The 17,730-nt window shown below is 41.9% G+C and overlaps 1 protein-coding gene across 5 annotated transcripts in view; it reads left to right on the top strand.

Annotated features, from left to right (window-relative positions):
- Positions 1 to 17,730, top strand: part of dscamb (Down syndrome cell adhesion molecule b) — an 88,680-nt gene that overhangs the window by 28,224 nt on the left and 42,726 nt on the right. The window lies entirely within an intron of this gene.

Here is a 17,730-nt window from a genome sequence, read left to right as displayed (position 1 = left end):
ATTATTCTGGATTACATTTTAATTCACCATGCTTACAAGGGACTAAAGCCAAGTAAAGGGTTTATAAATGCACACATCATGTATGGGACTTTAATCTGCCACACATGCTCTGCATTAACAGGGAGGTTTTCATTTATTCCTGATTCATTCGTAGAGGCTGCTGTTTTTGTGTGGACATGTGGTCCTCTATAATCCCATACTGTGAAACAACTGGCCATTGTTCACTGATAACCTGGACGATCCCCAACATTAAATAATGCATTATGAGGCCAGCTGAACAAAACACCTCAGGGGGGGTCAGCACTGTTTCTGTGTACCACGCATATACTGTAGCACCAGAGATGGAGGGGATGGAGCTTTTCATTTTGTAAATCTGAGACATGACAACAACTAAAGTATCGTAAAAACAGTGAAGGACGGCACAATTATAACAGTAAACATCCAAACTATCTTTATCATAGTTAACTTTGTACAAGAAATACACATTTTGACAAAACAAGATATAAATATTAAGATGAAATCAGTGAAAATGAAAACACAAACTTCTGGCAAGATTATTGAATTTACTTCAACCCCCAATGCATTAATATGTATATATTGAGGAAGACAAGATCCACATATATAAAAAAGTGTACATGATGATAATCAGGAACATATCCAGTCGTTTTATTCTTTTTTTTCAATCAATGCATTAAGGAATACCAAGATCATCATAAGCTTGTATATTCAACTTGATTTGGTCTATCTATGGGATTACAGTTTAAACTGAAGTAAAAATCCCTTTCTTCTCGTGTAATAGTGGAGCATTGGTTGACACTAAATGGCTCCATTAACCGTCAAATAGAGGTAATTTGTGTCACAATCCGACACCAGTGACGGGCTGCATCTGGCTGCACCCACTCTGTGTATTCAGATGAGCCAGGAGAGGCTGAGGGAGGGAAGACAAGGAAGGAGGAAGGGAGTCAGACAGAGGAAGAGGAGAGAGAGTGTGCAGCTTCCTCAGACAGCTGGTGATGTGCAGCTGTCTAGGAGGCTGGATTACTCCCTCGGTCTGCCCTCAGAAGGGGGGGAGGCGAGAGGGAGAAGAAAAGAGTGAGAGAAATAGAAATGAAGACTGAAATGGGGACAGAGAAGGAGAGGGATGAAGAGTGTGAAACAAAAGGGGATTTGGGCGGTACGGAACAACGGAGAAACAGATGTGAGTTATTGAGATTGAGAGAGAGAGAGAGAGTGAGAGAAACATGAGAGAGGGAGAATGACAGGAATGTGATAAAGAGCTGACTAGGAGAGATCAAAACTCATCAAAGCAAACCTGAAGATGATAATCTATGAATACTTATAACCTTCTGCATTTATATGTTTTGAAATGGAATTTCAGTGATGGCCGTTTTGTTACAGCCAATTTATAGTTAGTTATATCTCTATTTATAACTCCGCTAGCTGGCCACCTTTTAATGTTACTCCTAGTTTTAAGGGCATCATGTCTTTAATAAAATATAACACATCATTCTAGTATGATGCACAATATCTGCATTTGAGATTGAAAGCAGTAGTTTACAAAAACAATTTCAGCACAAAGTCCATCAGTAGCTGTTCTGGAGCTTTCAATTGGATCACACAGTCTTCCTCAGCAGATATAGGTGATGCTCATCCCATGTTGGCTTAAAATGTATAAATTGAAAGTTCTACTTTGTGCCTGGAAACAGCAGTGGACAAAAACAAGGTTCATTCAGTAGCCGTTCAGAAAGATTTTGATAATATGACATGGTTTTCTTCAGCAAATGGATGTTCTCTACTAAATAGTACGTGCAGGGAAATACATTTATGCAACTTACAGCAAAGACCAAAACTCTATTTATATTATTATTAGGTTCCCAGGCCTACATCTCTATAAAGACGGCTCAATGCTGAAGATAAATGTGTGTATGGTCCTCAGTATGTTTTCTGCTGTGAATGCAGGCTTTATTCTTTGAGCATGTCGGCAGCAGGAAAATGTCTTCCCCCAGAAACACCAATTGAAACACGGCTCTACATGAAGTCTGATTCTGAATTTTACTCAGTGCCGTGTCACCAGGAAAAAAACATTCCGTGCCTTCGTTGTCAGTTAAGATTTAGATTCTGATCAAAGTGAACATGAGAGGATCTCTAGATCAGAACGTAACGGAGGAGTGTGTGAGGCCAGTACCGGCTGGAGATCAGTAGCAGATGCTGCCAAAGAGCAGGAACAGTAGCTAGCTGGCTGCTGGCAGGCTGGGATAATAATCAGACTGCCCATGTGTTCCCCTCAGACTGAACTAATATAGTTTTTGCTGGGTAATGATACCGAGACGCGCGCTCACATTCCCCCGTAATTGATCCTGCCGGCTACCGCCACAGACTAACGAGCTAAACGAGGAGGAAAACCCTCCCAGCAACTGGAGGATGAGAGCCGTAGAGAGTCACAGAGGGAGACGAGGGACGGCTTAGACAAGCAAATATATGCACGCGAGTCAAACTAAGGTAAAAGACGGAGAAGAAGCTTCTAAATACAAAGACAATGAGATTTTGATCCGTTGCTATGACGGCGGCACGCTGTAAGGAGATCAAAGCAGGTAATGTAAAAATGGTTGAAGAGTGCAGGAGCTGCTTGAGTATTCACTTTCTTTTTCCTCTCTATTCCAGAGAGAATGAGCAGAGAGAGAGAGAGCGAGAGAGAGCAGTGCGGACAGAGCACCAGTGCACGCTACCTCTTTCATCTTTGACAACATCCACGGGGGGATTGGGCTATTGTGAATTTGGAGTGAAATATTTCAAAGGGCTGCTGGAGTAGAGCTGGGGCTGGGCTTCTTGGCTGGGTTCAGGCTGTGTTTCAGAGAGATGAAACACACCTGGTTCCCAGCCTCTCCTCTGATTAGACACGGTTTTGTAGCTCATGCCACGGGCACTCGCTGATTAATCTGGTCTTTATTTAATGACCGACTGATCCTAACAGATACTGTTCTTCAAGCACATTTGTATCAGGGCAAAGTCATTAAAAGCCGATCTTTTGTCTCCGTTCACCTTTATTTTATCGGTTAAGCCTTTCACATGTATTCATATTATTTGTTTTCAGGTGCGATGAAGACAACATTGTTTTGATTTTTGATCAGCTGACCTCCGTGTCAAAGGTTGCGTCCTTCGGATTTATCTTAATTACTGTTGATGGATAACACAATAATGAAAAAAAGCAGAAAAAGTACCTGATCGATATGCCTATAAACTGTATAAGCACACATCCTCACACACTGTACACGGTCATGTTGTATTCTGATGCTGCAGAGCAAAAATCTAAACCTTTCTCTCTCTCTCTCTCTGTTCCATGCTTCCCTCGCCCCTCTCTTGGAAACAGGTAAGTCTTATTGATATTCTAAAGTGAAAAATGTTGATTTGGTGTCCACAGAATGGGCTAATATCTGCACATTGTGAGAACGGCTGTGGTGCTTCTCCCCTGGCTTTTAATCAATACCTCTCAGATATACACTGCTCATACTGTAGCAAATGAGGGGAAAGAGACAAACGAGCTAAACTCAGCAAAGCGTAAACCAGGGGTCACCAACCTTTTTTAAACTGAGAGCTACTTCAAGGGTACCGAGTAGTACGAAGGGCTACTTATTTGATACAAACTTCCTGAATAACAAAGTTGCACAGATCACCTTAATAATAATAATATATGTGAAGAGACTGTTTGATCACATGTCAGTTAATTATTCCTCACAATAATTATTAAGAATGATTTCCACAACAATGATGGTATCTACACATATATATTTAAACATGCAACTTTTATTTCTGTTAATCTGTTTCAACATTTGAAAGTCAGAGGTATCACATCTCTGATATTTTTGTATCATCACATGATTAAAGCCGGTTACTTTTGCACATAGCGCCTGCTGGTGAATGATCCAGTGGTAATGTAGACATGTTGGGAAGTCTGGGTCACCTTTGCATTGCGCAATGACGCCGCATGCCGGCCCGTCATCGCGGGAGCCCCGTCTGTTGTCACCGACACCAGCTTTTCCAATGGCACCTTTTTCTCCACGAAGAAACTAGTAACCAGTCTTGTCTATAGCGGAGCGGGGGATCCAACCCTCCGAGGCGCGCGAGCGTCTTCGGGCGCCCGCGTTCAAACCTCTAGTCTGGGCCTTTTCGGGCGGATTGCGTTGCTTCGCCTCTACCCCCGCCACCCTTGAGTTGTTGCCCCGCGGCCTGTTCCGAGGATTTACAGACCTGACGACGGGGTGCGCTCGCGGCGCGCATCTGGCGCCAACGGGAAGCGCCCGCCATTCGGAACCTGAAAACCTAGTGCCGCTGCCTCGTCCTGGCTGTCCGCCGTGCGCCTCCGGTTACCCAACTCTCTTATGACAAGAAATATTGTCATTTTAAAATCTACACTAATGCAAGCGTTTTTGATCAAAAAAGAATAGCAACTACAATTTTAGACGGAGCTCCAATGGTGACTAGTGCTATTTTTAGAACATGTCTCGCGGGCGACTCACGTGGTCCCTGCGGGCGACAGGGTGCCCGCGGGCACCGTGTTGGCTACCTCTGGCGTCAACAATGCCCGTTTTGAGAGAGTGGGTGCAGGAGAAAGGCCCGGTCCGTGTGCGTGTATGCCTGTGTGTTTATATATCTGTGTGTTTTTGTCAGCATGTGTGTGTGTATGCAAGCAATTGCTCGCATGCGCCTACTGTTGTCTGCCCCGAAACGGAGATGGAAGCTGCTGAATATTCATGGCGCCTCTGCACGGTTGGGGCCGAGAGATAAGACGTTTATGTTCTGGCAGCCAGAGAGGGAAAGAGGGTGTGTGTGTGAATGGGGGTGGAGGAGAGAGAGGCCAATGGGCGCGGTGGTAGATGTGTCGACATCAGTGGTTTAATGGTTTGAATCTAACTTGGGCCAATTAAAAGGCATGCCGCGTGCACCGAGGTGGGCTCCCATTCATTTCGGGGGAAATTGAGGTTGAAATGAGCCATTGTCGGGCCACGTGGCCACTGTGCATACTGAGCGGCAGGCCTGCAGTGGCTCTCCAAAACGGTGCATAGAGGACAGAGGAGAGGCTTTGACTGTGGACAAGGAGAGGCAGTGTTCGCTTTGAGAAAGAGAGGAAGGAGAGAGGAAGGGTTGCACACACAGAGAGAGAGAGAGAGAGAGACAGGAGCGAGGGATGGAGACAGATGCGGAGAGACAGAGGAAAAAAGGAAGAAGTAGGGAGAGAATGACAAGAGGCCAGAGAAGAAGGCACAGATAGAATGACAAGTATGTAAGGAAATAAGAGAGAAATGGACAAAGAAAGTGCAGAGAGGCATCGCTGATGAAAGATGATGAGGACGTAAGAGATGTAAGCAGACGGGGAGAAAGAAAACAACGTGCACTGATATGAAGGAAAAGGAAAGGAGACGGAGAGCAGAAGGAGAGAACCGTATGGACGCATAGATCCAGAGCTTTCACAGGGCTTGTGGATGGGGGTTGCCTGGCTGGTTGGTATAGAGTAGCTCTTGGCCTCCAGATGTCAGCTGGACAGCATGTGGAAGTGCTGACTGAGCCCCACACACACACACACACACACACACACACACACACACACACACACAAGAAAAAAAATGCCTGCCAAGACAATGCCTGAAAATTGTACATCACAGCATATCAGGCAAATGTGTGTGTGTGTGCGTTTGTGTGTGTCATAGACAAGGAGCTACAAAATAACAGATGCCCCATCAGATCCCATAACCAGATAGCACAATTCCTGTCCGTGCTGTCACTCTCCATCCTCAGCGGTTTACAACATCGTTCCCCGATGTGTGCGTGTTTCCGACTGCTAACAAGCCCCTTGTCAAATAAAACAACCTCACATTTTTCATCATCATGAGTCCTCAGCATCCAAATCCAGATTTGAGCTGCCAGAGGCGATTATGTCACGACGCAGTCCAATCGAGACACAGATCCACAGCGCTCAGTGTGTATCACTTCCTGTTTGGCTCCCTTCTGTCCGCCCATGTGATTGGATGATGGCGTGTATTCCTTTTTGAGGCTCCGAGCCGCTGCGGAATGAGTCTGCATGCGACCTTTGGTTAATGTCAGACGTCACAGACTTTTATGTCACACCCTGATGACAACGTGACATGACAGGAATCTTTAGTGACTCTTTTCCCCCCGCAGTGTGGGCTCCCTCACAGAATGCGGGGGCCTCATCAGGGATATTTTAGAGCAGCAGGGAAACATTAAAAAATCCTTGCGAGTGGTCTTGATGGAAGAAGAGCAGTCGTACACAAGCTGCAATGACTGTGTGCTTATATGAATGTATATGTGTGGACAGGGAGGTATCTAGGCTTAATTCATCTCCACCGCCAGACACACACACACACACACACACCAGCTTGAAGTTTCAGCATCTCAGAGATTTTCTTTTTCTTCTTCTTCTTTTTGATATGCATCTCTTTGACAAAAGCCTGAGTCTACCAGATACAAGGCACATTACTCAAAGCACAAAGAAAGGCCCTGCGTTATTGCAGTATAGCACAGCTTTTGAGTCCACACAAAAAACAGCATCAATATTTCAAACCTGAAAACTTTGGCAGAAGAAACAGAGGGCAGGAGTGACACTATTACCTTTTTGTAATGGAGCATTTTCTGTTTCTTTTGTGCTTCAACATACAATGTTATTATGGATAGACCTTTAATAAGAGCTTCATGGCATCATAAATAAGCCCCTACACACCGATGGTCCACCCTCAAAGATGTCTTACTGTGCCTGATGAGACCCTGACGGAGGAGCGTGTGTGCTAACTGAGCTTGATTGACATCTGTCTGACCCTCCTGTTAGTTTTGGTCGAACCTGCTTAGGATGGTAGAGGTTACACTTTTATCGGCTAACGGGCCTTTTGACTGGTCACAGTGGGAAAAGCACGGGCGTAACTGATAACATTAACGATGGCTCCGTTCCATTCAAGTGCCCCTGACAGCCACGGCAGTGTGACAGTGAGCCAGCTCGCAAAATAGAATTAAATGATGTATAAAATTAATTGTTTACATGAAAATCTGTTTGCCTACTTTTGCTGCCTAGCTCCACCTCCTGTGTGTACTTTGCATATCTCAAAGTGCAATAACAGGTTGTGTTGCTAGAGTGAGAGAGGAGAAGGGCAGAAGTATCAGAGCAACAGGAAGCACATGACACACGACGTGCGCTTCCTGTTGCTCTGATACTTCTGCCCTTCTCCTCTATTCCCTTTCTTCCTGTCTTCACCTTTTCTGACTTGCTCTTTCCGTCTTTGTTGTCTTCCTCTCTCTGCAAACACTGACTTTTAGTAGCAGCTGCATATCGCACGCACACACAAGTACTCACTCCCATCATGTCTTCCTCTCCCTAACATCCTTGTGGCCTTCTCGCTCAGGTGAACTATGGCCAGAGGTGATTGTGTAATCCTGAATAATGTTTCTGACCATTTTTGATTTAAAGATTATTTTTAAGATGCCACGTACTGTAGGCAAGATTCAGCCTATATATCCTTAACAGGATCGTTCGTCTTGTTTCACTTATTGCTCTGTACAATTCGGAAGGGACATAGTATTGATGTAAATAATTCTTTGATGAATGACTGAGCATTTAGTATCTTTTTATTGCATCTTGCAATCATGCAATCTTAAAAAACTAAATGATTTCTATTTCATAGTGTTATCTTTCATTGCGACAAAACTCTACACTAGCCTATGCAACTTCTGTTTAAAAGATATTGTTTAAAATGTTTTACTAGCTGGCTAAATGAAGAAGAATATTTTACAGTTTTGCAGCGCAGCTAGTATGTTCCTAACAGGACTGCATATATGCTGACCTTTTCTCTAAAGCTTTTAAAAGCGCAGCCATCAATAATGCTATATTCTACAATCTCTGCTTAATTTATGACAAATGCTGTCAATACTTTTGACAGCATGTCTTTTTCTCAGTGAAGCAATCGATAGATAGATTTATATCCTGTTCTTTAGGGTACTCTATGGCACTTAGGCAAACATGTAGTGGAGGGTAAACCCGCCACAACTTGGTCATTTGTTTAGTTTACTTCTTTGTGTGACAAAGAACGGCTCTTCAACTGTGACTATGCTTTTGGTTTTTACTGGTGTCCACCTATGAGTTGCTATTGTGCCGCAACTCTGACAAAGGACAGCATCTTACTCACTGAAGACTCAAGCTGTTTACCATTAATATCTATTGTTGGTATGGATATGAAAATAATATTCTGTCTGTGCAAAGGATTGCGTCACAGATTGTGTATTACAGGCGGTTGACCCACAGTTTGGAGATATTTGAGCAGAGTGTGTTCGGATCGATGGTGTTGTAGCTTGGGGCAGACTTGCTGGGTTTGACGTTGTGTGTTTGTGTCTGTAAAGACCAAGATACGCTGACGGGTGGGCTTAACGGGATGTGTTTAGTGAGTCCGGAGCGGAGACGGCTCCAGAATTCACAGTAAGGAAACAACGGTGTTAAAAAAAAACAGCATAGTGGATCTCCATCAATTTTCCAATATAAGCACAATACTGTTAATGTGAGTAAGTTATTCATTGGTCTTTATATTCATTTAAGGTTTTTCTAGGACTTTTTCACGGAAGACATTTTGACGGTCATATTAATGCTATAGTAACACCTGTGATTTTTCTCAAAATCACAGGTGTTACTAGCATTAATATGACCGTGCATGCTCAACATCACAACCTTGACACTGGAGCATATATATATATATATATATATATATGTGGATGGAATATGGAAACGCTTTTGCTGAATATGGTCTGACGTAGTGAACATTTAATGTTCGGGTAAAATAACATTTTTGCTTTGTTTGTAAACACATTGCTGAAAATAATTGCTGCAAGCACTGTGAAGACTGTGAACAAAAGAATAGTGGAGTTAAACTGTTGTGTTTGGGATTTTTTTGGGCAGGCCTGAAATCACAGCTCGATGACGCACTGGAGCCACATAAAAGAGTTACTCATCAGAGGAACTGCGAGAAGCCTGTTCACTCGCACTCGCTATTACGGAACGACACCAGGAATGACATCTTAACCATTATACCGTTATGACAGCAAGGTGATATTGCACATGTAGGCCCTAAATATGTAGGCTCAGAAAAAAAACTATTGTTTTCGTCCAACTGAGAGAAAAATATAACCGGTGAGGTGTGAAGCACACAGCTTAGGGTTTCCTACAGTCTTAAAATACTTCATATTGAACATTATCACACTGAAAATACAAATGTAGTCAGAAGCTGAGATTTTACTGAAGCAGCAGCAGCTCACTCTGCACAGCCGCCTCGTCTATAAATCGCTAATGTGGATTCCTTTCAGAAAAATGCTCGATGAGATGGATCGGAGGGTCAAGATTTTGGCATTGGTTGTCTCCCCGGCAACGAGTGAGGCCTGAAGTCTTGTCTCATTAGTGCATTTTTTTAGTAGCAGGGAAGCAAGAGGTCTGTGAGTGTCCACTAGTCCACACATCATTGTTGGAGCTGTTGGCAGCAGTTCTCAGTCGTGACATTAATGTACAGTATAGCTGCTGGACAAAACACATTTTTCCTAGTGATTTGTTGCTCCTGTGCTTGTGTGTTGTTTTTGTTCGTACTCCGTGTGCTGTGTGTAGCGCGCGTGCGTCATGTCAGCGTGCAACACTGCAGCACATCCAGGTGCAGTCTGTCTTTATTATACTGTACGTGTATATCAGCGTGTCACAGTCTGTGTGCTTTGGCTTGTGCAGACCAACCCGAGGAATCGATTATTGAGGGGGCCTGACAGCTCTGCTCGCCGGATGCAGCAGAATACATACTGTAGCAAGGGAGCGCCATCAGTTGCCCTGACAACACCAGCGCCTGTCAACACCTCCGTCTTAATAGTGACAAATTGTACTTATTACATCAGCGTTAATTCCCCCCGATCTCCCTCAGATGAAGATACTTAGCCCCGTGCTGATCAAATTGTGTCAGCATAATTACTGGGAACAGAACCCTATTAAAAACCAGGGCCTCAGACGCACTGTCCAGACTCATCCACAGGCCTATCACTCAACATGCATCTCTGCGTAGGAAGTGAGGGAGGGGGGGGGGGTTAGAGGGTAGAGGAAGGCAGGGAGATGGGAAAATGAGGGGGCTGAGGAAAGCAGGGAGGATGTGTTATTCTGAAGCAGTTGTATGCACAAAAGCTGCTGGAGTCGTCCACCTTTAACATTTTTTGACTGATGCGCTAGCACTGAATCCTCATGAGAAAAGTCTTCAAAAATCGTGCATTAGTCATAACTGGAGAATTTTACAAACAACTTATTAAAACTTTCTCAACAACATGTAGTGGTAAAGATTGGAAAAACCCTTCAGCAAGAAATAATAATAATGTTGTCTCTGCTCAAGATCTTTAAAGCTGCAGTAATCGATACTCTTATGCTAAGATGATGTATTCTATCAATGGCTAGTTGTATGTGAAAGTGGTCTCTGGTAGTGAATTATCACCCACCTCTTCACCTCAGCTCTGCGGAGCGGTTTTTTTGCATCTTGTTTTGGTTGGTTTTTATGTTTTGGTTCGCCCTCACCGCTTGTTGTTTACAGCCCCAGCACGCAGTTGTTTTCAGCGAAACAGCTCTAAAAACCCCACTGTACGCTACAAACAGCACCAAACAGCAGAAAGACAAAGTCAGCAACTATCTGGTGAACATATTGGAGCAATAAGCAGCTAAAGAGTCAGATATTTCCCTCAGGAGGTGGAGACAAAAAATGGAGCTAAAAGCAGTGTAAATATTGGACTCATATTCGACTTCAAATGAATGATAATGTTGCTCTGTAACTGCTAGATGAGTAAAATATGAAAATGTATGTCATACTATGTCAGGGTCATGTTTATAGCTTGTTTTTGCAGGTTGCAGTTATTATTATGATTATTTCTGAATTGGACATTTGTTTGTATTAATTATATATAATCATAGTAATTATAAATTTCCTACAGATTTACCATCAGAATATTTAATGCTAGAAATCTACATAAATAGGGGTATGAATGAATATTGCCAAATGAGATTCTCCTTCTCCCCAGAGTGAGAGGAAATCATTGTTTAATGGAACAATTCCATTTATCTGTCGGGAAAGGGCATTTTATGGGGAACGCAGATGAGGAAACACGGGGTCCCTCGGGGGAGAAGTCAGTAAATGTGGACTATACAAAAAACAAATGATTAAAATTTGAAATTTCATTAAAGCTTCAGCCTAGTTTTACAATAACTGCAATTACCATAAGCAATTTTCACAGCTCTATAGATATGGATTTAGCATTGCCAGTAGCTCAACAGTGAATTAAGTCTCTCTCTCTCTCTCTCTCTCTCTCTCTCTCTCTCTCTCTCTCTCTCTCTCTCTCTCTCTCTCTCTCTCTCTCTCTCTCTCTCTCTCTCAGACCTGAATGGTGCTGGAATGGAATTCACAAATTAGTGTCGTCTGATGGAAATGTGCTAATTGCTGTTGTTAAGCTGCTGCAATAATTAGGTTATGATGGCAGGCTGCTACACGTGTTGCACACACACACACACACACACACACACACACGCACACACACACAACCAAGCTGCCCAAAGCCAACACGCTCTCCTCAGTATGGTTGAAATAGAAAGCTAGATTTAATTACTCATTTTACTATCCATCTGAGTATAATTTTCCAGACGTAGAGTCAAACGCAGAGCGCAACAGATGACAACAGTTTCTCCTGCTGTTGGTTAGTGAGATGTTTTTCTTTTTAATTACAGTAGACCGTAATGTAGTAATGCTGAGTAAATGAATCGATTCGGTAGCTGGCCATTTGGCTGTGGAAATATGTGTAGCAAGACAAAGCATCGAGGCAGGAGGGTGAAAGTTGGTGCAGTATGAGCTGATATCGTCTTCCTGCTTGAGGCTTTTCTCTGAGATAAACTTTTGGAGCAACAGTTGTGGATCTCTTCTGAGCCCTAATATGAATTAGACAACAGGTCTTGTTCACTCTGCCTATAAACCAACACAACCTTCCACAATGTAGGCTACTGCATGCTAAACAAGCAAAATGAAGTGCTCCATTTCCAGCCATCCAGCTCCATTTTGTTTTCCATCAATAGCATGAGCATCTAAATAGTATCCAAACCTAAATAGCCAGATTTTCAACATGTTATACTGTAGCAGTGAGTGACCAATGACATCTTCAGCATCTTGCACTGAATTCATTACACGGGGGAGAAATATTGTCGAGGCTACTTTCCTAATGGAGTGCGGTTTGACATGGTACCGTCTGATGGTCAGAATGAGGAACATTTGTAACTTTCTGACGGTGCAAGGGGAGGATATGGTGGCCCAAATAAATAAATAATATGCTGGTTATTTTATGGCAAACTAAAACACATAATATCGTGTCTCTCCTGCTGCCTGACTGAAAAAGCATCTTAAACTTCGGGTTGTTGTTTTGATGCTGCTGTCATTCTTCAATGCACATACCTGCTTAGCAACATGCTGTTTAATGGCTCTGAGCTTCGGCAGAGATTACTGGATTGCTGACCTCATCAAAGACATCAACAACCCCCAGACTCTTAAACCTTGGAGACCCGACTCTCCTTTTCAGCAGTTTTTTTGAGATGTGTGCGTGCGTGAGTGCTTGCCCGCAGCCAGGCTCAGCAAGCTACTATACATTAATGTAAGAATAATCCTCGCTCCATAGGCTCTTGTATGAGGGGCTCTCCTCTCACGACGTGAAACCGTCTCCTCACAGGGGTTCGGTGCTGCTCCTCCTTCGGCGCTGTAGCATACTGTTGTTTGACAGCTTTGGACTGCATGTTAAGCTTTGTGATGTTTTTGGCAACATGCATCATCTATGAGTCATTCGTCTGTTTACACTCTTTTCACAAAGTTCAGAGGTCAGTAATGCATGAAGAAATAACAATATCAAATATTTGCTAATTTAACTATATTTAAATGGAATGTTTATTAGCACTCGGAGAAGAATAGTTCTGATATTTATATTAAACACACGACAACGACAAATGCATAAAATCTGAGTGAAAAAAAAGGTTACTCTTTTATGCAATCAGAACAGTGCGTTCTGTATTTGATATTATCAGAATCAGAATCAGAATCAGCTTTATTGGCTTACGCATACATGGAATTTGACTCCGGTTTCCACTCCGCTCTCAATGTACAAACACAAATTTACAATAAACAACAAAAAATATATATACATACATTCACAGTCACTCTAACATCCAACATCATAGCACTACTTTTTGTGCAATCTGAGCAAGGGAGTTAACATATGTCAGTAAAAAATAAAAGAGCTTACAGGATTCTTTAGGTAAACAAATGAAGTAAATAAAAGAAATGTAAACAGAGTGTGGTTGAAGATAGATTACAACATTGCTATCTATGGGGCTTTAAACACAACACAAAACAAACCACTGTCTGCCACGAATCTTTGCATGTAAACTGTTAATTAAAAACGGATAATGTTTTTTTTTCTTACACCCCTAAACAGAAATGACGAAAATTGAATTTAAATGTTTTTTTTCTCATTTTAGTTATCCTAATGAATCTCTCTTTACTGCCCATGATGTCATGCCTTTGTGTCCACTAAATCTGTGTACCTCAATATTCAGCAGCAATCTGACCAGAACCAGCAGCAAGTAAATACGACCGGGGGTCACATGATTTATTAAGAGGACATCTTTCACTTGTTTAGTTGTTCATTAAATATGAATTGCTCATCTCATGGCAGTTGGACATTTCTTGCATGGATTGCAACGCACAAATTATTTATGATGAATGAAAACCTATTTTTAATTTAAAAGATCGGTGGTATAACACTGACAGTCACTGCATTTCACTCTGCCTCTTTCAGAACTGTTTCTCATTTAAAAATACATGAAATATAATTAAATACATAACCGCATGGCATTTGTGTGTTATTTTAACAAATGAAGTTTGAGTGAATTGTGGCCTTAAATGGTGTTTGGTTTTAGCTGTGACCCCAGGAATACAAAGCATTGACAATACACGTTATACATGACGCTCCAGTGACTCTTTTTTCAAACAAATGGATGTTTTCAGGGAAACACAGTTTCTTATTCTCTCTTATTTATCCAAACAGCCTTCAATGGCAGCAATTTCATATCCTTAAAATCCAAAGTCTCACAATATCTTTACATTTATTGTGCTGTAGTTTTCTTTCTATAGATATCTAGATACATTGTATACATATATTCATACCTGTGCATAGTAGGTAATGTTCATGTTTACTTCACTCATCTTTGTCGTCCTGTTTTCTGTTATGTCTATTTCTTTGAAATGTACTTTGAAAGTCAACTTTCTTGTTTTCTTGTATGTGCATTATTCGTCTTTCCCTTTCATCTTTTTCAAATATGTAATTCCTCTGAAAGGTTGTCGAACTATTTATTTATTGCTGTAAGATTCATTTTTCCCCCTCCAAATGATCTATTGATAAATCTATTAAAAGACCTTCAGTAATTTCAGTATTTAATCAGATTTTATTTTATACACTAATGTTTAACCTAATGTGAGATATAGCTTTGAGATCAACGTCTAGGCAAAGTGAGGTGTTTACTCGATGTGGGCGTTAGAGACTGCAGGATTTCATTGCGGTGTTCTGACACAGCCAGCCACTGTTTTAGCATTCAGGACACAGAGGGAGAGGCAGAGAGGGGGAGAAAGAGAGAGACCACGCAGAGGAGAGAGAAGAAGCAGGAGAGGAAGTAGAATGAGCCAAACAGGAACACAGAGGGTTTTTGAGGCTGAATAAGAGACAGAGAGCCTCTGATGCCAAAACTTTCACTGAACCAAGGATGCCTTCTTCACTGAGGCTTCAATGGCAGCTCTGTCATTTACTTGTATTCCTAAAATCTATTCACACAGCAGGTGCATTGAGAGAAAGCGATTTTTATAGGTGACTTTTACAGGTGCTGAAGGCTTTTCTCATTTTACCTGTATTTAATAGCATTAGTTTAAACTTATATTTGCAAGATACTCATATTATGTTTGTTCTGTAGTGTCTCAAAACTATTTTAAGTGATGTGTGAGTCATTGCAGATGATGGCACTGTAAAAGTAACTTTATATTTTAACTGCCAACTCCTAAGCTATATTATCTAGGATTGATTTTTTTTTTTCTTCAGATTTCCTGCCTCAAGACAAATACACCACACACTCTGTTTTTCATGATTATTTTCCCACCACTTAGATTTTCATGCAAAATCCATTTTCATTGTTTTTCCCACCAAGCTATTAGAATCATCTTGAAAGTTTAGACATGACAAACTGCCTACTTAACCGCAGTGTTGAAAATCCATATTGTTTGGCTGTGACACACAAACAAAAGTGCAACAGAACACATTTGCTTTAAGGTCCAGAGTGTCTCCAACACATCAGCCGTGCAAAAGAGACTTTGTTGATCCCTTTCCTACAAAATCACCTAATTTTCCATTTTAGCTGCTCAGATTGCACCTTTACAAGTTATCCAGTGCTTCCACTTGTGACCAGGAATTATGGCCCATCTTTACATAACCGATGGCGAGCAGACAGTGCAATCACAGGTTTGGAAACTTATCCAAGTAAGACCCATACTGTACATGTAAAAATCAGTGGTCACAATACAGTACTGAGTCTGTTTACGGAAATATGTTTATTGGCTTTCTGCCGTCGAGTTAGATGAAAAATATCGATACCACTCTCATGTTTGTCCGCCTAATGTGAGGCTACAAACGGTTAGCGTAGCGCAAAGACTTGTGAAAACAGTTAGCCTTGCTCTTTCGAAAGTGACCAAATCTGCCTGCAAAGCTCACAAATTATTAAGTTTTGTCTTGTTTGATCTCCACAAAACCAGAGTTTAGTGTAGAAACAATTTTAGATCCCGTGGTGTTGGAAGGGTGGGACATTTTGTTTCAAAAGCTGCTTCTTTTTCCTCGTGTTAAGTATCATGTTGCTCTTCCATTACTGTAGTGTGGCATCAGAGCGGGTTGTGTCCGCTGATTTAAAGAGTGTTAGTGTTGCAGTTTGACCGTTAGCATGTCTTTTATTGATTCCAGAGTCATCATGTTAATTAAATGGATCCAAGAGAAAGCCAAAGTGTCTGCATTCACCTGATGGTCTGCTATGTGCAGTAGCTCAGTATGACACCTACAGTACACTGGCTTTAAGTTCAGTGTGATGTGTTTTCTTCAACAGTGCATGAGAGTCATTAAATATGGCTGTTGATTATATTTGATAATGTAAATAGCCAGACGGAGTAACAATAGGTATTTCATGGTTTGGTCTGCAGAATAGTCATCATTTCAGTTTATCTGCATGCAGCCTCGCAGCCCTGAGGAGCTCTGCGGTGGAGAGGTCAGTCCTGCGATCTGACCTCAATCAGCTCAGATTAAAGCTACGATCAGACGTCTGGCCCCCCCCGCGCCCCTGTTTCGCGATGCAACTTACCCCCCCGACTCTGAGCAGGCCGAAATTAGTCTGAGAACACAGACTACAGAACACTCCTCTGACATTGCCACCGCAGGTGTCAAATGCGGTGTTCCCTCCCTGATGGTTTAGTAGCGTTGTATCTCCATCTCTGCAAAGATTAAACAACGTAAATGGTAGTATTGTTCTGCGAGGGCGCACCACTGCGGAATGAATGCTCTGTATTCAGGTTAACAGCACGCCGATGGCAGTAATAGCAGTTTTAAGTTGTGAGCTGTACAAAAATGGATAGGCGGTGCTTTTTCCTCAACAGATGCAGTGTGCAGTAAGCCCATGATAGATAGCTATCTGTTTTTAATTTTAATTTAATGTCTGAAGTGACTCAGGAGAGTTGAAGTGGGCCAGAGAAGTTACCACACAGACCTGGAACATTCAGAAGCCCATTTATCATCTCTCTCTCCCTGCTGACCCGACTAGAACTGGGTCCCTCCTCACTGTCTGACTCACAGTGTACTCAGAGCCAGTCCCACCTTCCTCTTTAAACAACAAGAACTCTTGACTCACCAACTCACCCTTTATAGAAGAGATTACTCTGTGTACTAAACATTTCCAACCTAGTGCATTCAAACTCATATATTCAGTGTAATATCAGTGTTGCCTGACATGAACAGAAAATAAGCATTGACAGAATATGATCTGTGTATGAAGTATAATAGATATACACATTTGAAATGTCTCAAGCTTTTGTAACATCATTTATGATTCCAAGATGACTCCTGATGTCTTTTGTGATCCTATGACTTTTCGAAGATTCATATGTCCTATGACACATAAGTTCACATTTGTAGTTTTGAGTTAAATCTCTCAACAAATACTGGATGCAGCATAACATTTTGTTCAGATATTCATGTTGCCATTTGAATATCTCCTGTGATCGCCTGACTTTTCTCTTGCCATCATCTGTTTATGACCGTATACCTGCAAAACAAACGACATCCCATCAGCCTCAGCGGTGCTGCGTCTTTAGTGCTAAATAGCAAACGTTAGCATGCTAACACGCTAAACTAAGATGTTAAACATGATAAACATTATATCTGCTAAACATCAGCATGTTAGCATTGCAAGGCTGTGCAGCCTAACAGCCGCATAGCGCCGCTAGCGTGGCTGTAGACTTTTCAGGTGACTCCAGCTTCTAAAAAAACTGATTTATTAGTGGTAATATGCCACAAATATGAACCTCCTGCAACTATATTTGACTGCATTTTGCATGAGTGATC

This window comes from Anarhichas minor, unplaced genomic scaffold, assembly GCF_050575085.1.
Source record: "Anarhichas minor isolate MPS153535 unplaced genomic scaffold, ASM5057508v1 ptg000026l, whole genome shotgun sequence".
NCBI lineage: Eukaryota > Metazoa > Chordata > Actinopteri > Perciformes > Anarhichadidae > Anarhichas > Anarhichas minor.
Note: the sequence above shows the minus strand (reverse complement) of the source record. Positions and strands in the feature narration are given on the sequence as shown.